At 37.0% G+C, this 26776-nt stretch overlaps 1 pseudogene; it reads left to right on the top strand.

The window, feature by feature from the left end:
- Positions 1–21160: 21160 nt before the first annotated feature.
- LOC127544980 (heat shock cognate 71 kDa protein-like) lies at positions 21161–26378 on the top strand (annotated as a pseudogene).
- The last annotated feature ends 398 nt before the right edge of the window (positions 26379–26776 follow it).

The raw sequence follows: 26776 nt of genomic DNA, 5'->3' as shown, positions 1-26776 counted from the left end.
AAATTTTGAGTACATCTTGATGGATAGACTGTTAGGTATTTTATATATTCTTTAACTACTTGGAATCGGAATTCGTCTATTTCTTCCACTTGGTTTTGTTGATGATTTATAGAAATACTAATGGATGTTGTGGGCTCATTTTATATCTTTATTCTTTATTAAAATTATTAATTATATGAATTCATTTTATTTGACTACCTAGACAGTTTTATCTCCACTTTTCCTTCAATTCTTATATTGTTAATTTTTTTTTCTAAAACTAAATAGTAATAGTGAAATATTTGTGTAAGATTATGTTGTGCTTCTAACACATAAATATTGACCTGCTTGACAAAATGTGGTTGGTAGGAAGTCATAGTTAGGTATATCTGGATTCTTGGCCATTCCTGTCCAAGGGAGGTTTCAGCCTGGGTAGAAGCAGAAGAATGGTCCAGGAAGCTGGATATTCTTTTCTCATCTGAGATGGGTTACAGATTTGCAATTATATCTATTTACTTGCCCCCAAAGTGTAGGGGCCCTTTTGTCTTTCCCTTTGAAAGTAACAAAGACTACTTCCCTGATCTCTTTCACTTAAAAGGGAACATAATCTAAGCTTATACTTGAAAGCTCCTTTCTAACAAATACTAGTTAAATGAAAGACATAAACATTTAATCAAGGAGATGGAAAACAAAAAACTGAGTTCTAGAGAATAGATTATACCAGAAAATATGGAAGGTGAATAATGCTTTACATGTAAGGAGTTGAGATAATTCAACCAAGAAAGCATTGGTGATTTCACCCTAGGAGAAATACCTCAAAGTCTGTATGGGTTTAAGTTAGAAATCAAGAATTTGTTTCCTTTATATTCCTCTATGAGTCTTTTTTATTGATCTCCTTAGTATCAGTTTGTTGAAAAGTTAAGAACAATATTAAGTTGATAAATTGCAAACAAACTATGTTAAGTGCCTATTATGTGCTAGGACCTGTGCTAAGGATATAAATGAGAAAAAGACAGTATCTTCTCTCAAAGACTCTATTTGGGGAAGATAATATACAAAGGGAGTTATGAAGAGTGAAGATATACAATATGGGGGCTTGATCTTGGGGGCATTGTCAAAATTTAGTAGTAGAAGAATGGATAAAAAATGAAATTCTTCTGTTGCATACCCTTTGATCCAGCAGTGTTACTACTAAGCTTATATCCCAAAGAAATCACAAAGAAGGGAAAGAGACCCGTATGTGCATGAATGTTTGTAGCAACTCTCTTTGTAGTGGCCCAAAACTGGAAACTGAGTGCATGCACATCAATTAGAGAATGGCTGAATAAATTGTGGTATATGAATATTATGGAATATTATTGTTCTGTAAGAAATGACCAGCAGGATGATTTCAAAAAGGCCTGGAGAGATTTACATGAACCTTTGCTGAGTGAAATGAGCAGGCCCAGGAGATCATTATATATTTAAACAACAATACTATATATGATGATCAATTCCGATGGACGTGGCCATCTCCAGCAAAGAGATGAACCAAATCAGTTCCAATAGAGCAGTAATGAATTGAACCAGCTACACCCAACAAAAGAACTTTGGGAGATGACATGAACCATTACATAGAATTCCCAATCCCTATATTTTTGTCCATCTGCATTTTTGATTTCTTTCACGGCTAATTGTACACTATTTCAAAGTCAGATTCTTTTTGTACAGCAAAATAACTGTTAGGACATGTATACATATATTGTATTTAATTTATACTTTAACATATTTAACATGTATTCATCAACCTGTCATGGGAGGAGGGGATGGGGAAGGAGGGGAAAAATTGGAACAAAAGGTTTGGCAATTGTCAATGCTGTAAAATTACTCATGCATATAACTTGTAAATAAAAAGCTATAATAAAAAAAATGAAGTTCTCTGGATAACTGAGCTTTCTTTAAAGGGAAGTAGTGTAAGGAATATATCGCTCTACCCTTTAGCCCTCTAGTCAAAGAGGAAAGTCAAGTAGGGTACTGAAGAGATGATGAATATCAAATGTAATCAATTTGCATGACAATAATTTTTCAGGTGATAAGTTTATTCTAGGGCAAAGCATGAGGATTGTGGAGTAGAAATAAGGGAGGGGAGAGAAAGAGAGGGAGAGAGAAGACAGAGAGACAAAGAGAGAAGGAGAAAGGGAGGAAAAGAGACAGGAAGAGGAAAGGAGGGAGGGAGGGAGTGAAGAAGGGAGGAAAAAGCAGAGAGAGAAGGAGGGGAAGGATAAGGGAACGAGGAAAGAAGAAGGAGAGAAAGGGGGAGGGAGAGGGAGAAAAGGAGGGAGTAGAGGAAGAGAGAGAGAGAGAAAGAGAGAGAGAGAGAGAGAGAGAGAGAGAGAGAGAGAGAGAGAGAGAGAATGAGAATGAACATTCATTTACTTTATCAAAGGAAGAGTGAAGAATAACTCCCATCCAAATTTTACCCTCCACCTCCTCCACAGTCAGCAATGAGGAATCTTTATTCTCCCAATTAATAAGGAGAATTTTATGCAGTGTTTCAAACTGAAACACAATTTACCCTTACTTCACTGCCCCTACTCCCTAATCTTAAACATGTTAATCCTTTATAAATGTTAGTTTTTAGATTTATATAGATCTGTTTTACTATTTAAGTAAATATCTGTTCACATCACACATGAGCAAATATTTTTGTCAGAAGTTTTTTTTTCTCCATCTATAATCATATGATTTTTATCATTGTGATGTAATATAGCTTTTGGGAGACAACAATGATTTTAAGGTTCCCTGACCTTAGAGGTGTCTATTCTAACAATCTGTCAGTAATTCTAAAGTCCTTTGGTTTTGGAATCTGTGATCAAAGCCTCCCCCACACTCAACCTGAGACTACTACTGTTCTAACAATCTATCTGATTGAAGTCTTCTGGCCTCAATATAGTCCCACAAATCAAACTCCTGAGACAATAGTGAACAGATCCCTCCTCAGTCCATTGCTGACATATGGATAATTTGTTGGTCAGTGATAACCCAAATCCACAGACCACTCCTTGATTTTACCTCTGAACCATAAAATTAGTATATCTATAACATGAAAAAATAGATGAATATTTCTCTGCTTCTTCTGTTTCTTTACTAAATTCTCTTGGAATTTAAACCACTTCAATTGCATTACAATCACAATAAACTTTGCCCCTTGACTAGGAAATGGGTTCAAGCCTGCAAATTCTTTTGAGACATCTTGGACACCAGTCTGGGACCCCAACCTTTTGAGGTCTCTTCCCAATCTCAACAATTGTAAGAAACAAAATATCTTACCAAGAACTCCACTGACTCACTGATGAATGCAAGAAAGATTTATTTTATAGTTTTACAGGAATGGGTGCCTAAATTAGTAGACACACCTTTAAAATTCCAAAGACTGCATTTTATTTCCAATCCTGAAGAACAAGTGCCTCCCCTAATTCTTCATTTATTGGATGTTATGGAAGTTATAGGACTGTAATCTCCACCTGTTATTACATAGTCAGTTCATATCCTCAAGAAGTTTACATCCTTATATTCTTTTGGGGGAGGCAATTTTCATCCTTGATTATTCATTAATGTCCTTGCAAGCTTCAATTTTCTAATTTAAGTTTCCTTTCTCCAATTTAATTTTTGTAACTGTGGAAACCAAACAAATGCCTATCACATCATGTTCTCACATTTTGTTGCTATTAGCAGGCTTGATTATATACATGGTTTTGCTAAGATTATACTAGTTCTGCATTTTTGTTTTAAAGTAAACTGTAAATTAACACATGCTATGTTCAATTCTTTTTTCTGTTTTTATTTTTATCTCTCCCATGTCTTTTCCCTTTTGCTATCTTTTTTCTCTCCCAACATGATTCATAAAGCAATGTGTATTAAAAATAAATAAACTTACTACAATAAAAAAAGTAAACTGTAGCTTCATAAATATTATGTTATTCATTATGAAATCATTTTTCCTACCTCTGCTTTATCTCTCCCCAATTTTGTTATAAGGACCAGATTTTTTTTTTTTCCCAAGAAAGGAAACTAGGTAGTTATCTTTATTTTTTCTGTCTTTACAAATAATTTATGCAGCAATGGAGTATATAGATTTTTAATGTTTAATCAAAATCCTTAAAACATTTGTCTAGCCTGGGTAATTGAAAGTAGACAGTTTAGTTATAGAAAATTCAGTAGCTTCTCTGAGAGTCATTGTTTAAATTCTCTATTTATTTATTTAATTTGAGCATTTATGTTTACAAATTATCGTTTCTTTTTAAAAGTTATATGTTTTTATTTTATTTTTGGACAACATAGTTTAACAACAATTTCTTGTATTTCCCTTTTAATTCTTATAAATTTTCCTTTTCCTTTTTTTAATAATAGCAATTTGGCCCATTATCTAATGGTTTCTTTATTTTAATAGTTTTTAAAACTAATTTATTTATTTATTTTTTAATTTAGATGTATAAATATTTATTTATTTTTATTTATATGTATAAATTCAATGTTTCTCTTTTTCAATTTTGCTTATAGCTTTATTTTCAGAATTCCCATTTTTGAGATTTTTAAAAATTTGTTTTTTTAATTAAAAAATTTTTTTTAAATTTAAATTTTATAAAAATTGTTTTTGTAGCTTATCTTCTATTCCCAATTGATCGATCTTTTGCTTCTCACCTCACATGATGAAAGCATTTAGATATATAAAATTTTAATCTAGGAATTGCTTTAGTGGCAATTTGTAATGATATATGATAGATACGAATTTGTTTAATAAAATTATATTTTCTGTGCCTGACATAATTTAAGATCATATTACTTTCTACATACATTTTAAATTTCTCAAATTGTTCTTGATTCTTTGCTGCATTGTGCTCAATAATGAAGTTTAACATTTGTTTTTTCTATTTTTATTTATGATTTTTATACATTAATGATGTGCAATTTAGCATCAAACAATGTGGTTTGAGGACCAAAATGATGTGGATGATGTTGGAGTTCGGCCTTGTGCTCAAATTAACAAAATAAATAGAGAATTTAAACAATGACTAACTGTTTTAGGGAAATAAGTCCTCCTCAGGATTTAGCCTGTCAGCTAAGGGAATAATTGTGAGTTCCATTCAAGAACTGGTCTTCTACATGCTCTCCCAACTCTATTTCATGTTTACCATTCTCAGTGTCTATTGTAACCTTTCATTTTGTCTGTAACGTCTTCCCTAAATAAATCTATCTTTTGTCAAAAAGAATGGGCATTGTGAAATTGAGGAGGACTTATTTCTCTAAAACAGTTGTAAGGAGAAATGGGATTGAGAAGCATAGTGGAATTAGGGGAGATACCATGTGGCATGAGGGAGGAAAGGTAAGGAGGAAGACACCAGAAAGTAGACTGCCATGATGGACTGATTCAAAGGAAGAGAGAAGCCATGGGATGACTCATAAATAGATTTTATAAGGAAAATTTAACCTCAGAGATATAACTGGGATTTCTAACAGGGCATAGCAAGGTGAGACTGCTTACGACCTCTACAAAGGATGAGTCTCAGAGACTTGACCTAACTTGGATTTCAGACTGGACAACCTCCTCAGAGGATAGGGATATGGAGCTAAACTGATTTCTATCAGAGCCTTCTTCCTCCTTGCCTCAGGGATCATTTCCTTTGTTAATCATACCTAACACTGAAGACTTCATCACTAACACCTAGCTAATTGTTGTAATAGCTGCCACACAAAATTGATTTTTTAAAATTCAATATTCACCAGAAATCTATCATTCTAATTTTTCCTAAAAATAGCCTCTGGTTTTAAACTTTTTTCTTTTATGTCTTTTTGCCAGAGACCATGCTCTTCAAGACCATGTCCTTGAACACTGCCAGAGGCCATGTCCTTGGACGCAGGAGACAAAGAGCTAAGAAGAGCAGCAAACACCCTAAATTCCTGAGATTAGATAATGTGTGTCCCAAGAAATCGGTCATCTCCGCCCAAGATCTAGATAACAGTATACTCTAGGATTTCCGCCACACCTATGGTCCGACATTCTTCTCATTGTAACCCCCCACTCAGAAATCCTATTTAATTAAACTCTCTTCATTCATTAAACAGAGACATTCACCATCTTAAAGCTTGAGTTGCCTCTCTGTCTCTCCGATTCCGTTCCCAAGCCGTAGGCTTTACAGACCACTGTCTTACAGAGCTTTTGCTCCTCCTCGGCCCTGGTTCCCTTCGATGACCCACTGTTGATGTCCTGCCGGACAGGACAATTGGCGCCCAACGTGGGCCTCTAAGTGGACCTCGGCCCGACATCGCTCCCGAGCATTCCGCGAGAGAACTCACGGTCTCTACGGAACCCCGTAAGGGTAGAGGTAAGTTTTCGCGATTGTCGGTACTATGGAATCGTATTTATCCAAAGAACAAATATTCCTTAAAGATCTTAAAGGAAATCTTAAGGAAAGAGGCATAAAAGTAAAAAAGAAGGACCTTATAAAATTCTTTATATACATAGATAAGGTCCGTCCTTGGTTTATTGTAAATGGCCCTGAAATACACCCCGGGAAATGGCAGAAGGTTGGCCGAGACCTAAAACAAGAAGGGCCAAACGTTGTAAATGTTTTCCCCCTCTGGGCATTAATTAATGAAGTCATTGAAGGAGCCTCTAACAACGGCAAGGTTCGGCAATTACCCCGGGTCCTCAGATAACTTGGGAAGACGCTGAGGGAAATACGGGCACTGTCCGCCCTTACATAGTTCCTAATCTACCTATTAACCTATGGGGAAGAGATATTCTCTCACAAATGGGTATTATTATGTACAGCCCCAATTTTGTAGTCACAAGACAAATGCTAAGCCAGGGTTTTCTCCCTCAACAAGGATTAGGGAAAAATAACCAAGGTATCAATCAGCCTTTACAAGTACAGCCGTACCCTGGCCGTGCTGGCCTTGGTTTTCAGAACCATTTTTTATAAGGGCCACTGGTCCGCCCAGCCTGCAGGCGGATAAGATCAAAACACTCCAGTCTGGTTTGACCAGTGGCCCCTTTCCAAAGAAAATATGTTGCGCCGTCCATAGATCCTTTTCGCTTGAAATACCCCAAACCTGCCACTAGACCTTAACCCTAATTTCATTTAGGTACCCCAAAGCTAGACCTCAACATTTGCTTCCCTGACGAAACAAACACCGGAAGCTAGATAATTTGGCGATCAAACTGGACCCCGACCTTTTCGGGGCACACTCAGAACCAATCTGGGTTTTGAGCTGTTCAAGCAGTATTCTTCCGGGAAGAATCTGCGTTCTTTCTTTGGTCTCACTCTATCTCTAAAGGTAGTGGGGAGAATATCTGTGTTTCGTCTCACTCTACTTCCATTTCAGGTGAAAAGGCTTCTTTGATCTAGACACTCCCCTGCCTCTAAAGTCTTTTCCTGGAGCAGATGCTTTGCTTGAAGAAACTCCCACTGACCAAATCCTTTAGAGAGAGAAAGGCCCTTCCTTTGCATCTCAATGCATTTCTAATCTTTTTTTCCTGTCACCAGATAGTCCTGCTCTCCAGCAGGAACTGTTGAGACACGAGAGGAAGTGTCTCTTTAACACCACCCCAGACCAAAGAGTGGTCATGTGGCCGTTCTGGGGACCTTACCCTTCTCGGGGGTCCCAGGCCAGCGCTCTTTGCTCTGTTCTGGGGAGATAGCCGGAGAAACGTAAGAGGAGCTGTGTTTGAGCCCTTCTCCCATGCCACTGTTAAATGCAATGGAGTCTCTAATGGTCAGGCTGTAGCCACGAGGAGAAAGGTCACTGAATTGGGGTGAGTTTAGAGAATGTCTCTGCCCACGGCAGCTACTCCCTGGACAGGGGTAAGCAGTCTTCCCTTCAGGTTTTGCTCTCCCAGTAAGATTTGGGGACTTAGATGAGCTGCCCTGCCTTCAAGTTCCAGCGTGGAATCGCCAGAGGAGCCCTCGCCATTCAAGACGCACTGCGCTGGGTAAGATGGCATCTCTTCCTCCCCCACCCTCGTTCTGGCCTCTCCTCCCCCTTCTTCCATGGAATGGGGAGTGTAGAACTCGAGGCCTGGTTCGGACCTCTCCCATGTGGCTTGGCAACCTGCCGTTTAAATGCTTCTATCCTGCCCCCTCCTTGGGGTTACTGTACAGTGGGGAGATTGGGGACTCAATCTTAATCTTCTCTAATCTCCGGAAAGGTTATCACCAACTTTTAAAATAGAAATTTGCTAGCAATTTGGACAAGTGGGCCGCGCCCCTTCCAGACATTTACCTGGCTCTTAAAGCCGCAGCTTCTAGCCCTCGGGACGTGTGCTCGTCCTATACATTTAAACGGGACTCAGTTTCCCTGATTTGGTCATCTTGTGTTAATTGTAGAAGCCTCAGAATTATGCTTTCGCATGCTCACAAGGCTGTCTACAAAGATGGGATTTTAAACTGCTCTCGGTTTTTTTTCTTAGCTTCAGGGCACTACTTAAAACTTTCTTAGCTGCTTATGGAGAGATAATCTAGGTAAGCCAGGCTAGGTCTGTCTGTCTCACACTTTCCTACCTAACCCTATAGGTGGGAACTCTTTTGCTCCTAATTTTCTTAGTCCTAAAACCTTTTGCTCTTAGCACACTTGGTTTCTATTCTTTTCTGGATTGGCATTCTATGTCCCTGCCAACAAAGGATTTTTTCCTGGGCTCCAACCCTGGCCAGGTTGCAGCTTCAAGAAAGACCTTTGGAATGATGGCTGGGGAATAAAATTTTAGGTCAAGGCAAATTAAATTCTTTAGAAGATGGCTTTTTATTTCCTTTCTCCCCTCATTCCTTGACTGCAGCAAGAAATGAGTAAATGAGAGAAACTGAAGCCATTTAAGAATTCGGTGAATACCCTTAGGAAAGAAGTCTGCCTTTCCTGTGTGCTTTTCTATGTTCTCTAGACTTGTTCCCTGTTTTCCCTCCTCCATTCTTTGAGAAGTTACTGAGGGACTAAGATGGGATAGTTTACCTTCCTACTTAGATGGTGTGTTTTATAGAGGTATTGGGTAATTTGTAACTGAGTTATGCCTTAAAATTTGTCATCTCTGATGGGCAATTGTAAGTTATATGAAGTTTGGTTCAGTTACTTGTGAACTTCAAGATCTGTGTAATGTTTATCTACTTAGATAAGAAAAATAGCTGTATAAGTTGTAAACCCTTTACTGTGATTCTTGAACTAGATTTTATCTGAAGTCCTTGATTAATGATAACTGATGTAGAAGATAAAATCCTTTGGGACTGCAGCTAATATTTACTGGGAGTTTTGAGTTCAGGTGTGATTGCATAGACCAGAAGTAGAACTGCCTTAAATAACTATTTTAATTTGTGGCCACACTATGATTGTTGCTAAGCTTTTTCCTGGGGCTAGAGTTTCTTTATCTAAAGTTTTACTTCGCCCAGGTACTTGGGGCCGCTCCCACCTTGCCTTTTGAGAAAGATGACCGGCCTTTTACACTGTATGTTGATGGAAGGCAGGGCTAGGCCCCTGACTTCCGGCTCAAATGCCCGGGCTAATTTGACCTCGCTGGGAAACCCTTGCAGTCTTGGGGGGATTTGTCGCTCATAGGACTCTGTGAGGCCCTGAGTCTTAAACTCTAGGTCTCTGGACAGGTAGGCTTGGCTAGGCCTTCTAGGGTGACTGGAGTCAATTGGCGACAATTGGCGTGTTTGGGTGTTTTTAGAATTTAGATTCCGTCCAAATTCAATGGGTGTGGCCCAGTCCCAGCCAGCCCTCGCGGAGAGAAATGAGAAAAATGATCAGAGAATACCGGTAGATAGTCCCTTGGGAAACAAATTAAGTAATTGGTACAAACTGCCAAAATATAAAGGAAAAAGCAAGAAAAAGATGATAAGGTATTGCTGCTTTGTCTGGGGTGACAAGACATTGGTGGAAGCACTATTTGGCCTAAATTTGGCTCCCTTGAAGATTGGGTGTGCCAAATACTGAATTTGTGGGTTAATAACAAAGAACCTGTTAATCCAGAGGAGGTTCTATATGCAGGACTATGGCTTTCCGGGGCTTCTATAATGTTGAGTAAGAGTCCAAGTGTAAAGGACACGAAGGAGGAAACTTTAAAGACCCAGCAATGGGACCCATTGTTATCTCTCAGTCCTCCATACTTATCCCCACCCCAAGAAGAAGCCATGGTTTTAGGAAAGGGAAGGTGAGGACTTAATCCCATCAGCTCCTCCGGGGGCCCCTCAGGGTACGGGAGGATTTAATTCGATTGACCCCACCTGGACTCCAAAAAGAGTCATTCTCCTCTTTAAGGAAGGAATTAGATCAAATTCAAAGAAATATCCGAAATTATCCTTTGCCGGGAACTAAAACCCCAAGTCCTAAATTATATCCCTTAAGAGAGGTTCCTTCGGCCCAGGGAGGTATAGGATTTGTGAACGCTCCCCTGAGCACCACAGAAGTCAGGGCCTTTAAGAAGGAAATGAGGTCCTTGATAGAAGACCCCACTGGGCTAACAGAACAGTTTGATCAATTCATTGGAATTTGTCTCCTAGGACCTAACATGCTTCCTCCCAAACAGCTTGAAGGCGTTTGCAACCACACCATACCTGTCAACCTGATGTGGCAATATGTGGCCGCTCCTGACGGCTCTTATTTTGCCTGCTCTGCTGGCCTTACTACATTTCTGGATGCCCGATCTTTTATCAAAAAACGCGATTACTGTGTTTCTGTCTTTCTCTTCCCTCATATTAATATATACCAGGCCGATGATTTCCTTGATATCTGGGAAAGAAAAAGTACTGGCAATTTCAGGACCAGGAGGGAACCCCTTACTGCATTAACCCTGACCGTCCTCCTTGGCCTAGGAGCGGTAGGAACGGGGACGGGTATAGCCTCCCTCATACAAAATGACAAACAATATTCCCAATTGAGCGCTGCTATAGATAAGGATTTACAGGAATTGCAAGCAGGACCTAAACACCTTAAAGACTCAGTAGCATCCTTAGCTGAAGTCGTCCTGCAAAACAGAAGAGGCTTAGACCTTCTCTTCTTACAACAAGGAGGTCTTTGTGCAGCCCTCAAGGAGGAATGCTGCTTTTATTCAGATAAACTTGGCCTTGTTGAAAACAGTCTACCAAAAGTTAGTGACAGTCTGGAAAAAAGAAAACAGGAAAGAGTAAAAAATGAATCCTGGCATAAGAACTGGTTCTCCACTTCCCCCTTGCTATCCACTCTTCTCCCTAGTCTTCTCGGCCCTCTTGTGGGACTCCTTCTCCTCCTTTCTTTTGGCCCTTGGGCCTTTAATAAACTAACCACTTTCGTTAAATCTAAAGTAGATTCTGCGATCACAAAAAGACACATCTTTTATCATCAGTTACGAGACCAAGACACCTTGGAACCTGAAGAGAAGATCGAACCACTCAAATTCACTGAACAGCTCCTGAAACAGACAGGGTGTCAACGATTGAGAAAATTGTTGTTCTCATGTTTAAAAAAAAAAAAAATCCTGAATGTCATGGAATCTGTATAACTGTGTAGTCTGTCATATATGTTCCATGTTCTGTGTGGTTTGTCTGTTATGTTGTTTGGAAAACAACGTTGCAACTGTACATAGTAAATTGGAGCTCCATGTTTGTTTGTGTGTGTCTGTGTTAAAAGTTAAAATAAGCTTGTAAGAGATAAGGATTCAGCCTCTGTGTTGCAGACTTAAAGTTTGAAAAATCTCTCTCTCTCTCTCTCTCTCTGTCTCTGGCTGACTGCAGCAGCCTGTGAGAAAAAGGGAGAGAAAAGAAAAAAAAAAAAAAAAAAAAGATTGAAAGGGATTTGAAAGTTTGGAAAGTTAATATACAGAAGGAAAGACGTTTGAATAGAATATCTAGGCATTCTCTGTGAAGGCAGAGTAAAACACTAAATGGGCTTCCTTGGAAATTCACCGAAGCCGCTTTGGATTTTGGAATGGGAAAAGGGAATTCAAGGTGAAACATACTTCTCTCTGAGGGTGGGGAATCCTGGAAAAAGCCCCTAATCTGTTTTTGCTGATTTAAAAGCTTTGTTAAGTTTTAAGAACAATGATTAAGGATAATTTGCATGTCTTTAAGGAAAAGCCTGCTAGAGTAAAGAACTATAAAATTCAAGCTTAGCCTGGCCTAGGCAATAAATAGCTCTAGAGATAAGATGATAAACAGCTGTATTACTTTGATTCAGTTTGTTACCTTCTGAAATTTGTTAACACAAGTTAATACTTTAAAACCAGCTCTGCTAGACATGTGTGGATTTTTGGAGGTTTATTATTCACTATAGGGTTGAATCTTACAGGTTTTTGATGGGAAAAGGAAAGAGGAATGCAGGTGAGTTAGGAAGGACTGATTTGCAAGGGAAATTAAAGGTTCGATTGGTATCAGAAGGGTGAAAGAAAGACTTTTGGGAGTAGGTGAAGAGGTGGGGGAAGGAGTCACCCACCCCCACTGCCTTCTGCTACTTCTCCAAAGGAGTATCTGGGAAGGAAAGTTCTTTAAGGAGATTGTTTAAGTATGTAGTCAGAAGGAAAGAGAAAGTTGGAAATGGGTGGATTTGGGAAGAAACCTGATATTGGGAAACTGATGGGTTAAATCTTGAAAAGGATCCCCATGTAGGAAATTGAGTGGGGAACCTGAGGGAAGTTTTTTCTAGGGGGTCAGGAGTGGGGGAAGGATGGCCATATGGAATCTTCTCCGCCCCTCACCTCCCTGAGTATGTTCCTGCCGCTTTTTTTCTTATCTGATTACAGCCAGTGCAGCAAACTGTGATTTTTAAGGACATGCTTACTTTAGCTTAATTGATTGAATATTTGTTTCTTCATAAAGGTTTTCTTGGTTAAGAGATATGGTCGTAAATGTGATCCATACTTTGGTACGAATATTTCTAAGAGTTTAATTGCTATGTTAAAAAAAAAAAAAAAAAAAAAAAAAAAAACCTTCTTGAATTCTTTTATGTGGAATTGGGTCTTTTGTATAAAGCTTAAATTGATTGTATTGGGTCATTCTGAGGTTATTTAAAGGGTCTCTGAACATAATAGTTTTTTCTCTTTGTCCTTTTGAAAATGTTTGTTACAATATGCAATTTGGGATATTTTTCTATGTATTGGGTATTTTAAAAGCAAAATGATTTGTATGTATAATGTTCACTCATGTAACATCTACCTAGATATGATAATTGTTCTAAGTTGTGAACTTACTGAGGCGAAATTTCTTTCTGTTATTACTGTAAGGTTATGGTAACTCTTTAAGATTTATCCGAAATTTGATGACATCTGTCATTGGAGTTTTTGGGCTTAGAGTTAATTAGCTAATGTTATTTGGGAGTTTTAAAGCTCCACCCTGTGACAGTTAATGGGACAATTGATTGATAAGCTGTTAAAACTCAATTGCTTATGTTATGTTATAGTTATGTTCTTGAATTTTTCCTTCTGTAACTGATCTCTCTGATCAGAGCAATAGTCAATAGAATTGTTAATGCAATTCAATTATGTCATGCCTTGCTATTTTCAGTCTGGTCATATGTAATCATTGTATCCTAAATGCTTGGGCAACTATTTCGCCTGGTCATCTGTCTGTTACTGGATATTTGTGTTTTGTTCCTTTAAGGTTTCTACATAAGTGGACAATTAACAAGGGTCTGTAAGACTGCAGCCGTTTGCTTGGCCTGTAAAGCAAACTCGTCTCGTCACATAGGAAACTGCTGGCCAATCCATTTTGGCCTCCTCATGTTTTGCAACAGTCTGGTGAACTGAGTCTTTCTATCTGAGACTGATCCAATCTTTTTGTGTTAGATTTGTGTTTTTGTTTTAGATTTTGGTCAAATTACAGATATTGACTTGCTTCTGGAACCTGGATCAGCTTTGATCAGCTTTGATTGTCAGCATGACGCACCCACTCTGCAAGGAATGAGAGCCTCCTATCACTTCACAGCCTGAAGCAGCAGTTTTAAAATGAGACCATGGACTTGATCCTGCATCGAGTGTACTTTGGACTGATATGAGGGACTTTGGGAATGGTTGATGACTGACTGTTAAACCTTACCTGGATCATCTATTACTGTGTGTTTAAGACTTGGGATGGGATTTGTTAAAACTGTAATTGCTGTTATGTTTGAGGGCTTTGAAGGAAATGCTACTGTATTAGTCTGTTATGTATAGGGATTTTGATTTGCTCTTGGGATTTATATCGGGAATGGTCATTTGAAAAGGGGAGGTAGAGATAGAACATTGGGGAAACTGGTATATTTTTTCAATATACCTGAAAGAATGGGAACTCTTAGCTCCTATTCACTTTGCCTTAAGCACTTTTGCCCCACCTCCTCCTCATATCCATACAAGGTCTGGTCTCAGGTATTGCCCCCCCTGCATTCAGTAAATAAGCTGTGGGTGAGCCAATGACGGGATTATTGTGGCCCCATATTTCAGGATCATCACACCCTCTGGCTGCAGGAACACCCAATGACGGGATTATTGTGGGCCCGTTTTCCAGAAGCACACCCCGGAAGTTTGATGCTGGGGTGCTGGGACGGATGCCGCCCACATAGCCTAAGACAGGGGTCCTGCCCTTCTCTGGCCTTCTAAGGTCGGATTACTTGGGTACTGAATGTGGATGCCGGCCACATAGCCTAAAACAGGCCTCCCACCTATTTAATAATAAGGAAAGGGGGATATGCCAGAGACCATGCTCTTCAAGACCATGTCCTTGAACACTGCCAGAGGCCATGTCCTTGGACGCAGGAGACAAAGAGCTAAGAAGAGCAGCAAACACCCTAAATTCCTGAGATTAGATAATGTGTGTCCCAAGAAATCGGTCATCTCCGCCCAAGATCTAGATAACAGTATACTCTAGGATTTCCGCCACACCTATGGTCCGACATTCTTCTCATTGTAACCCCCCCACTCAGAAATCCTATTTAATTAAACTCTCTTCATTCATTAAACAGAGACATTCACCATCTTAAAGCTTGAGTTGCCTCTCTGTCTCTCCGATTCCGTTCCCAAGCCGTAGGCTTTACAGACCACTGTCTTACAGAGCTTTTGCTCCTCCTCGGCCCTGGTTCCCTTCGATGACCCACTGTTGATGTCCTGCCGGACAGGACATCTTTTGTTTAGTTTTCTCTGGGTCTGAAAAGAAGACTAAGGACCCCCCCAAAAAAAATTATTTACAATATATTTCTCTTGCTTGTTCATTAAAATGTTTTAAAAGTAACTTTTATGCTATCTAGATGCCTTTCTTTGGACAATGTCTATTTTCATTGTTGTCTCATTAGAGATCATAACTGTTACACTGGTTTTTAAATTTTTTTCAGGTTATACTAAATCTAGCCCATTATCTAAAATTAATTATTATTCCTGGAAAGGATATATTTTTCAAGTGTACTTTCTAATTCAGGCTCTATTTTATAAATGACTCTATGTCATTTATTTTCTTCTTCTCATCTCTTAGTTTTGTTTTGTTTTTTTTCCTGTACTAAATTCTATTATAATATTTCCACTCTATTATTCCTACCTACTATAAAAAGATGAGAAAGAAAAAATAATCAGATTAATATTAGTCATCTGTAATTACAATGGTACACCCCTACTCTTTCACCCTTCATCTACTCACTAAGCCTGACCTAATTTCCTGGATCTTTCTTTTTTTTTTTTTCTCCTTTCAGTTGAATGTTTTATAATCTTCTCCATAAATAAAACTGGATTTTAAACTATATCTTCTTTCTTCAATTATATCCTCTCTGTTAAATTCACTTCCTTTTCTTTTTCTTGTCCTTACATATTTCACTGTCACCTGTATATGTGTTCATCGTGCCTTCTCTCAATTCAGATAAATATGAGGTTAATGGGCTGTTCCCCATACTTTACTGCTCTCTCCAAGGTTGTCTATTCTTAGGTTTAATAAATGTTATGAGAAATACTATATTTCGTTCTTATTCCATAGTATATTCTTTTTTTCCTCCAATTTCTGATAACATATTTTTATTTTATTATGGTTTTAAGCAAGTCCAATTTTTTTTTAAAGTGTGTCTCTTTAATTGATCTACTGGTCAATTATTTTTGAAAGCATAAATCTAACAAGTTCTTCTTAATGTTTATTCTAAATTGTTTATACTTCTCCCCAAGTTCTTTAATTTCATTCCTTTATCTTGTTTCAATTCCTCTTTCATTCTCCCATTTAGTCTTGGAGTCCTTGTGGCTGATCCATGCTTTTAGTCTGGAAATTGTTCTTCTATAATTCCAGTCAGAGACTATCTATGGCTAAGATACTTTCTTAGAGGATCCTTGACCTAAGTCTTACAGTTAAATTTGGTACTAATATTAAACTCTACTCATTGATGCTTTATGTAGCTTCTATCTATTTCTGGAGTTCCTGACTCTAGTCATTCCGATTTTGTCCATTTCCTTGTGTATGATTTAATGGCAGGTTTTAAATTCAAGCCACTGAAGTGGGCCAAGCCAAATTATGTCACCTTCATTCTGGTTAATTTGGACACTCCCTAGTACCTAATTGCTCAATTTCCTCCCCATACCCTCAAATTACCATAGATTCCAATGCATGGAGTGATCCCACTAGTGATTGAGAGTTATATCATTATTCTTTGAAATCCTCAGATTGACATTGGTTATTTTTTTTTAACACTGTTACTTATTAGGAAGCATTAACAATTGAAGTTTTCCTTGTATCACGTTCCATCCTCTTAAATTCTTTATGAAACCAAATTTTCTTGTTCTTTTGCTTTATTTTTTGTTCTTTTTTCCTTTTTAATCAACCCAGGTCTTAGTTTTCTCTTGACTATCTCTGCCAGAAGACACAAGTCTTAGAATTCCATTCAAAATGGTTTTAAACAGAAACTAAATGTGAAAATATCCTGATGATATATATTTATTAAGGTAGATGCTATATAAATGTATGAAGAATAAGAAAAGATGTAAAGAAATTCAGCAATCCAACTGGAGACATAAACCAAAAAACAAAAAAAGAAATGGAGCCAATTCTATAATATATGATCTCAGATAACTTTTCACATAATAACAACTAACATTTATATAAGTACTGCCATGGGCCAGGCATTGTGCTGTTTTATTTTCTCCTTTGATTCTTACAACCACCCTGGGAGATATATGCTATCCTGTATTATAGTTGAGGAAACTTAAACAGAGTCAAAACAATTTACCCAGGGTCACTCAGCTAGTAAGTGTCTAAGACTAGATTTGAATTCAGGTGTTCCCAATTCCAGGCCCTGCAATCTATCCTCTGCATCTTATCTTTAAGTAACAATAAAGATAAATTAAAGATCCTAATGTAAGGAAAGAAATTTAGTGAATAGATATTTTCCTACAAAGTCCTATTCTGATACCTAATTTGACATGAAAGTCAAATTAGGGTTTTTTTAAGGATATTCCAAGTTTTACCAAAAATTAAGTTATAATTAGTTTGCTGAGCCTATCTAAGAAGAGAAAAGTTTATCACTAGTGGGATGGCTATTTATGTTTGTCTATAATAAGAAAAACAATAATTAAAAAAAAAGATATGAAATGCTAGTAGGTCTTCTATTCCATGCAGTTCCATTCTACTTCCACAGTGAGGGGTAGAGTAGCATAAGATGCAAGAGAGAGTAATAAGAATTACATAGATTTTTAGTTTCATTTGTTATTCTGAAGTAAACTTGGAAAATGTCTTGTCTCAAGCTATTTTATTTTCTCTTATTCCTAAACCACAAATTTACAAGTTTATAAAAATCACTGTTAAGGTTATTATAATGTATTAATAGTGTAAAGTTTAAAATAAATACAAATATATGTTTAAAACTTGTACAGAATCTGCAATGATACTCTCAGAAAATGGTCACCTCTATGTTTTGGAAGAAAAGGCAAAGATGAGCTGCCAATTGAACTTTGCACTCACCAACTGTTATAACTTCTGGCTCAGCAGCTTCAAGACACTCATCAAGTATATATACATTTCTCTCCTCTTGCTCTCTGGTTTACATACATATCTATTTACATATCACTCTCATCCGTCTACCTCCCTGTCTAGTGCTTGAACATTTGGCAGAAGGTCTTCCATGGATCACTGGAATACCCCAAAAAAAACCCTGAATTCTTCACAAACTGAGCTCCCCTTGAAATGTACATTAACAATCCAGAGAGCATACAGATTCTCTAACCTTTCAGGAAAGTCCTCCAACGTGGCTCTGATCCAATACACATACATACATATAAATAAATGTAAAAATACACATTCATAGATAACACACACACACACATAGATTTATCATGTTATTGGAGTGGGAAACTTGAAATGGAACACTCTCTTTACCAATGCAAGTCTATAGCTTTTGAGAAAGTTGCCTAGAAACTGAGTCATTTAGTATCTTCTCCAGGATCACAGAGTAAGTTTTAGAATTAGGTCTTGAACCTGGTCTTCCTGGTTTTGGGGCCAGTTGTATATACAAAGAATTAAACAGTGTTCTAGATAAGGAATGCAGCTGATTCTAAAGTGGGACATTTTAAAAACTCTATCTGCCCTTTGAGGAGTAAGCCCTAGAAATTCCACAAATTAAGTAGACAACAGAGACCTCCCTGTGAGGAACAAGTTTAGATGAGCCATTCATTCAGTAGATAATGCATACCCTGTGAGAAATTAATCTATCCTAGAACTAGTGACCACATCCATCCCATGCTACACTCTGCAATGAACTTCACAATTGTGAAGTAAAAAGCAGGTGGAATATCATTCAAAAATACTTTTGGAAAAAAGGAAGAAGGCAAAGAAGTAACCAAAATTGAATTCAGAACAGTTATAAAGTTATCAGGACATATCCTTGTCAATATTTCCCAATAGAGATGGAAAACATTTGAAGATAGCCTGAAGGCAGCCAGGAACAAAAGACTGCTCACCAAATCCAGAAGGACTAGGGAAGGAAGTTACTGATGGGAAAATTGCTACTCAACTATATCTGCCAATTTGTATCCAGAATTAGAGGTTAAAGATTTATGAACTCCTTTATTACAATTTCTTTTTTGATCTGAAATAATTCATCCCTTACAGAAAGTCTGTCATTTGTCCTCTATTTCTTAGTTTCTTGGTTATAACCCTTATCATATTAAGGCATTTCCCCTAATCAAGTAAAATTCTACTTTCTAATCAAAAATACAATAATTCCCAGATCACTCCAAAAATGTTCCTTTGTCCACACTTTGACTTTTAGCCCTAGGCTGGATAGAGAATAGATTGAATTTCATATTCCCATCTTTAATTTAAATTCTTCTATGTCCATATTATATAAATAACTTACATTTTACCTTTTTAACCAGAGTCCATTATTCCTCTATCTCCCCCCAAAAAATCTTCTTTGACTTTTTGTTCAGACTTAACATAAGTAAGGCAAAAGATAAAGTTGAAGACAACCACCAATATTTTCGTAGTAATAAGCTGTCTGTGGTTGATGCAATCACATATATTTATATGTGTGTCTGTCTGTATGTGTATGTTTATATGCATACACACACACATATATACATACTTACACACACTCATGTTCTTTTCTCAATGACAGTTCTGACTCAAATCAATGAAAATTTGAAGTGATATTCTGAAGACTTCATCAGATTGACAGACGGCTTTAAAGCTGTCGCCCTATAGTTCAATTTAACCTAGGGTGATCTTCCCATTATCATATCCTCTTGCTATATCATAGAGGAGAAGGAAAGAATTTGGAAACTGGGGTAAAAATTTGGGAATATTTATCTGAAACACACCTCACTCAATAACTTCCAGAGCCACAAAAGTTCTTGTAGTTGATCCACTGTGAAATTATCATAGTGACAGAGACAGGGAGAGACCAGATCAAACTGTCTAGTTGAAGGGATGCAAAAAGGAATCAACAAACAAGCAAACGATGAGAAACTTAAGACATTTACCCAAGGTAATGAATTCATCTAGTAATATCCTTCTACTCCCTATGAAAAAGTCAAATGGAGCATTCTGAATGATACAAGACATTATGGCAGTAAATGAGGCAGTGATTTCAAGTCTCCAATCTATATACTTTGTTAATTCCAGGGATTTAGAAACAGCCCCCATTTGTTCAAACAAACTCTCAGTCAAGACCTCAGAGACTTAATTTTGTCCTACAGATTCCTGATTCAATCTGTAGATGACATCTTAATCTGTGTTTTCACTCAGGAAACCTCTCTAGAAGCCTCTGTCTTTATCTTGAACAATTTTGCCTCTAGAGAATATAGAATTCCCACAACTAAGGCACAGATAGCAATGCAGTATGTTAATCTATTTAGGATACAAGCTCACTCTCACCTCTAGATTGCTGATTTAAGAGAGGATTGAGGATATCCTAGCCTTTCCTAGTCTGACCTTATAGAAGTAACTCCTGACCTTTCTCCATTATCTATCAACCAGTCATTAGACTGGATTTTGTAGGATTTGGATCCCTAATTTTGGCCTTATTGCAAAACCCATATATGACTCTGAACCCTTTCAGTGGGGCCCTAAGCAGAAATCTGTCTTCAAAGTGTTAAAGACCAAAGTTACCAATGCACCTGGAAGGCTAAGTTAATAGCTCTCACATGGGCTTCATCCAGAGTCAAGAGAGCATGCAAATATTTGCACCGACTGGAAATATTCCTTTCATGTGCTTCATGTCCATGGGGCAACATGGAAAGAATGATGACTCTTGAATATGAAAGATTCCCCTTTCAAACATGGTAATGAAAATTTACATATCCTCCATGTAGTGTATTATCCAACACAGGTGGCAATAAGGGTGAATCTGAATAAGCAGTAGGTAATCACAAAATAGAAGTAGGTAAAAATTGTAAAGTGATGTCTTTTGAGTAGAATATACATTGGATTTAAGAATTGCTCTTTTACCTCTCTGTTCCAGAGAATTTGGAGTCCAGTAATAATAACAACAACAGTAGCAGCAGCAGCAATAAGAAGTCAAAATGACTGTCAATGGCTCGGGTTGTAAGTGATGATTTTGGCATTTTTGAAACCTAAAAAATCTCTAAGTGCTCCACAATATCTGATCCAGCCATCTTCATGGCCATTGGAATTGTTCTCATTTGCCAATCCCATGGATGAAGTCTTCACAAAAGTTGGTGTAGTAGATACTTAACTCTGATGGGTTTGAGACCACTCAGTTGCCCTCAAACTGATTTAGCCCGTCTTCGAAAATGGATTACTGGAGTATGGCCAGTGCTCATATGACAGTTCTTAAACTGCAAGAATTTAGCAAATCAGGTACATACCAGTGATTAAAAGTAGCTCTGAAAAGAGCTTGGCAGTCCTAACAGCAGAGACCCTACTTCCCTGAACATTCTTCAGCCTAGAACCCAGGTTAAACACTTTCAGGATGCCTAAACATCTGCCCATGTGGAAAATTGTCCCTCAGCAACTCAATAGCATCTGGGTTCAATAGGAAAGAAAACAGAAGGAAAAAACTGTGTTCATAAAGGGCAGAATAATATTAGTACCAAATCTTAGGGCACTCTCAAATATCCCAACTTTCATGTCCTGCAGGGCAGGACCAATTTTGGACCAATAATACAATAAATAGAAAAAATACTTGGATATGAAGAAATGAAAAAAAATTAAATGTTTATTGCGAAGGATCTAAAGAAGATGGGATGGAAAAAATCCCATGCAATACTTGATTTTAAAAGACCAAATGGAGAGGAGTTAGCATGTTGTGAGACTGACATTTGTCAACTTTTGCAGGGGTACCAGCTCCTGGAAGTTCATTGTCGTTTTAGACAATTGAGTTACCCCAAATCACATGGGACAGGATATAGACTTTATTGTGGTAATTTGGAATTGAACCAAACAAAGCTCAGCTGACAAGAGCTAATGAAGATCTTTCAATGATCTGGTATATAGGTGGCTGTCTTCCAATGGATGGCCAGCACAAGGATTTCCTCATCTTCTTCTCAAAGATTTCCACTCTGATAGCTCTTCTGGTTTCATGTGGGATGCTTCCTACCCACTACACTATTTAATAATGTCTCACTGCTTAAAATAAAGCAACTCTTTAATTGCATATTCAAGCTCTGCAATATAGCTATAATTCCTTAACCCTTATCTGACTTATGAATACCCAAAAATCATTACCAATAGATAATAGTTACAGAAATAGTAATTAGTGGGAGTTTCCCAGTGAAAAGGACTCATATGCAACATCACAATTAGAAGAAAAAAAAAGACAAAGTAAGTATCTATTTTTCTATCTCCTATTCATGCCCCTAATATTCCAAATATGTTAATGAGTTAACTGGTCCAAAACAGAGACAAAGAGGAAAGCTTTATATTTTTCAATGAAAATAGATATACCATTCCACTTTTAATATTATTTTTAACAAGATAGTATAAAATCACATAAGAATTCCTGGGAAACTATATGGTACATAGCTAAGTCTCAGTGCAAATAGTGAATTTTGTAAAATGGCTACATTACTTAAATTCATACTGAATATTTTCATCGGACAGGCTTTTATATAATTATAACCTTGAATGTGCTAATTTGAACACATATGTGACCACTACACAATGGTTCATTAGACTCACTAATTGGGAAATTGTTGTAGTGGTTAGAGTAGTCCATTTGGATTCAGAAAGATCTCAGCTGAAATCCCGCTTTATCCTTGGTTTTCTCATCTGTAAAATTAGAGGTTTGGATGTGATGTCCCCGAAGGTTTATTCAGGAATCACTTAACATCATTATTTTTAGGCAGCTAGATGGTGTGTCGTAGATATTTATAAAGCACTTACTATAATGCATAGTGCACAGTAGGTGTTATATAAATACTTTTATTTTTCTTGTTATTATGACATTTATTTGAGCATAAAAGGTATTTCTTATTGCTCAAGAACAATAAATTAATTTAGTTTTAGATAAGATTATTTGTAGTGGGCCATTGCATGCTTGATATATACTTTTCTATAACATTGTGATAGAGATCATAGCATTAATGGTTAGTGAGCTGACCCCCGCTTTGTTCCTTGGTAGCCTACTCCCTCCACCATAATTTTTCTTTCCTAGGGCTTAACTAGATATTTGCTCTTCAAACTTTTCTTTATCTGTCCTTTTCTTCTTTGTTGTAGGCCCATTTTACCTTTCTCCATCAGGTAGGAAGGAGGGAAGGAAATTGTTAGTTCCCTTGAAATCTGTTGCTGACCGAAAAGCTGAAAGCCAGAATTAGCAGAGCTGCTTAGACTTGTTGAAGGAGTCATTGAGTTCTTATTGTACTGATTTAGTTATGGTAACTGGGCAGAAATTGGTACCTCTTTATGTGGTTAATCTGCTTGTCTGGTAGATAGCAGATGGTAGTGAAGATAACATTATCTCAGTGAGCCAGAGTAAAGAAATACCAGACCTGCTATTAGTTTGTCTGTCACCTAATACAAAATATATGGTAAGGGAATTTTATTCCAGTCAATCAAATGCAATTAAAAAAAAAAAAGAAAGAAAGAAAGAAAGAAAGAAAAAAAAATTAGTGATTCTTTTGGGATGGGGAATAATTTTTCATTTCAGGATTCTTGAGTTCATGTGTGTATGTATAACACTACATTCATCAACACATTAAAATTTTCCTATTTTTAGTGTCAAAAAAGAGTTCAAGGAGCAAAAGAAAGGTGTGGGAAACATTTTATTATTAAATATTTGAAATTTGTCTTATCTGAAGAGATTCTTTTTGTTTCTAATTTTGCCTAAGAGGGGAAAATGCTTTATGTGTATTAAAAATCTGACTTTTAATGCTGGATTCAATTCAATTTAATTCAACAGACATTTAATTTTTCATATTCTCTCTCTCTCTATATATATATAAGATCATATGATGATGCTATCATAGGAATAATGAAAGGTATTTGTCTATTAATGGAAAAACTGCTTTTGGATTTCCCCTAAGTGAGTATTTTATTGAATCTCCATTATACTTTATGAGTGATTGATTGAGACCTGTGAAAACATCAGTAGAGGAAACTCCCTTCCCCTAGATGTATTTGAAATCCATCAAACTTGAGGTCTTTAAAAGTTGCCTGAGGCACCAAAGAGTTTAATTTAAATTCCCTTAATGCATCTTTATTATTTTGTTATTGTTATTAATCCTTCATTTTTTAAAAAGACAATTGACATATGAAGTGCTATTTTGATTTGTCCATAAATTGGATATAAGTAAGGGTTTCACAAAACTATCAGCTTCATGATGTGATTACAGATCAAACCATGGGTAACAAAGGTGAAGAAAGCTGGAATATAATCTGACACTACAGATTTTGCATCAATATCCAACCTCTGGCATGGATCAAAAACACTGATTTGTGATAAATGTTCAGTTAAACTTCTCAGACACATTCATTCTTTTCAAATGTTCTATATTTTATGTTGTTGTTCTCCATCTTTTATTTTCAAAGAGGACCAATAACATCATGGGTGATGTCTTGACTTGTGCATGAATTGGATTTAAGTGAGACAGAGTTGCTCATAGTCATCAGCATCCCTCTCTTTCAGAGTAGTTAAAGTCCAGGGACAAGACCACTGTCAGAACGACAACTGATGCCCTTGATTTCTTCAATAACTGACCAAACTTTGAAAGTATCCACAGTAACTACTCAGGAGCTTTCATTGCCATTGGAACAAATTGTCCTCATCTACCTATTCTGCCAGGAGAAATTTTCATGTTTGGGATAGACATCTCTTAACTCACCAAGGGGTTGAGACCTGTTGATTACCTTCAATCTGGTTTAGCCTTTCTAATGAAATGAGGTATATGGAAGTACTGTACCCCCCTGTATAACATTCATCACAGGGAGGATTAGCAACTTGTATGAGGACTTGCCAAGCTGTCACTCAACTCTCATCTCTGTCTCTAAGAAATATGTACAGCAGCCAAATGCTTTACTAAAATCATGCCATCTATCAACAAAGTAATGGATCAGAGTATATTATTACAAATTAGACTTGCTATTAATCAATTCATCAAAACTCTGACCAAATAGTTCCAAAAAAAAAAAAAAAACTGTGATTGTATTATTGCCTGGTACTGGCTAAATAAAAAATGTATTTTTTTTTTTTTTGAGGGGAAGGTGATACAGTATATTTTTGCCATTCCTCTTTGGCAGTGCTATTCAATGTTTTCTTTAATTTTAATTCAACAACACCACTGCTAAAGCATAAATTAAATTGATAAGAAATATAGGGTATTAGATCATATCATAAATATCCATTTGGTTTTCTTTTTCCCTTCTTTATTATTCATACTACCTTCTTTCCCACCATTGAGAAGATCAAAACAAACAAACAAAACACTCTCAAAAATAGACTCACTCAATACTGTAAACCAAGTTTTCATTTTGGTCATGTCCAAAAATGTATGTATCTTTCTGCATTTAATTCTACCATTTCTTTGCTAGGAGGTGAGTACTGTCTTTCATTTTTATTTTTTTGGATTCATGATCCATCACCCTTTAACTAGACAGTTAAAGTCTCAAAAGTGAATTTCCTCTAAAATATTATATCTGTATAAATGGTTTTTGTACCCCTGCTCCCATTTCCTATATCATAATAATATTCAATTAAAACAGAACCAAGATGGTTGAGAGAAGCCAGGAAACTTCCTGAACTCTTACCAGTTTCCCTCAGCAAGTATTTTGAACTGACTCATAGATGACATTGAATTTGGCACTACTTATTCCTATGTGGGTGGGAGTCTTCTAACATGAGCAGTGGAGATTATTGCTAATGACCAAGAAAATAGGACTGCCTCAAGCACTCCAAACAGTTGAGTGCTGCTGAACCCTGTGGAAAAGGCTTTAAGAGATTACTTTATAAATGATATTATTTTGGTGGGTGGTTCCACTAACATTCCCAATATTTAGAAGTTCTACAAGACTTCTTCAATGGCAAGATACTCAATGAAAGTATAAATCTTGATGAAGATTTTGTTTATCATGAAATTGTTTGGGCTGCCATTTTGTCTGGAGACAAATCTGAAAATAAGCAAAACTTGCCACTGTTGGATGTCACTCCTCTCTGTCCCTCGGAACTGAAACTGCTGGAGAAGTTATGACTTCTATGTAATCTAATTTAATGTAATAGCAACAATACACCAGATATAGATCTTTACCATCTATTCAGGTAATCAGCCTTGGGTACTTAATTATGTTTATGAACATGAAAGTGCAATGACAAATGATAATAACCTGATTGGCAATTTTGAGCTCACAAATTCCCCCAGAGGTATTCCTTAAATTGAAGCAGCAGTTGATATTGATATAAATGACATTTTGAATGTATTTGCTAGGGATAAGAGCACAGGGAGGAAAAACAAGATTACCATCACCAATGACAAAAATTGTCAGAGCCAAAGAAACATTGACTATATATGGTTCACATGACTGAGAAAAACAAGGCTGAATATGAGAAGCAGAAAGACAGTTAGCTTCCAAGAATCTTTTTGAATCTTGAAAGTGATTATGAAAGACAAAAAACCTCAAGGCAAAATTGGTGATAAAGATAAACAGAAGACCCTTGACAAATATATTGGTATAAGCAACTATCTGGATAAAAGAAAGACTGCTGAGAAGAAAGCATTTGAGTATCAAGAGAAAGAATTGGAGAAGATCTGCAATCCTGTAATTATTAGACTGTACCAGAGTGCAGGAGGAGTTCCAGGAGACATTCCTAATGAATTCTTGCAGCGCAGAACAGCCCCATCCGGAGGTACTTTTTCTGGCCCCACCATTGAAGAGGTTGACTAAACTCACAAGAAATAATATTCCACACAATCTCCAAA

Source organism: Antechinus flavipes, chromosome 1 (assembly GCF_016432865.1).
Source record: "Antechinus flavipes isolate AdamAnt ecotype Samford, QLD, Australia chromosome 1, AdamAnt_v2, whole genome shotgun sequence".
In the NCBI taxonomy this organism is placed as follows: domain Eukaryota; kingdom Metazoa; phylum Chordata; class Mammalia; order Dasyuromorphia; family Dasyuridae; genus Antechinus; species Antechinus flavipes.
The sequence above is the reverse complement of the archived record's forward strand: the minus strand, read 5'-3'. Positions and strand labels throughout refer to the sequence as shown.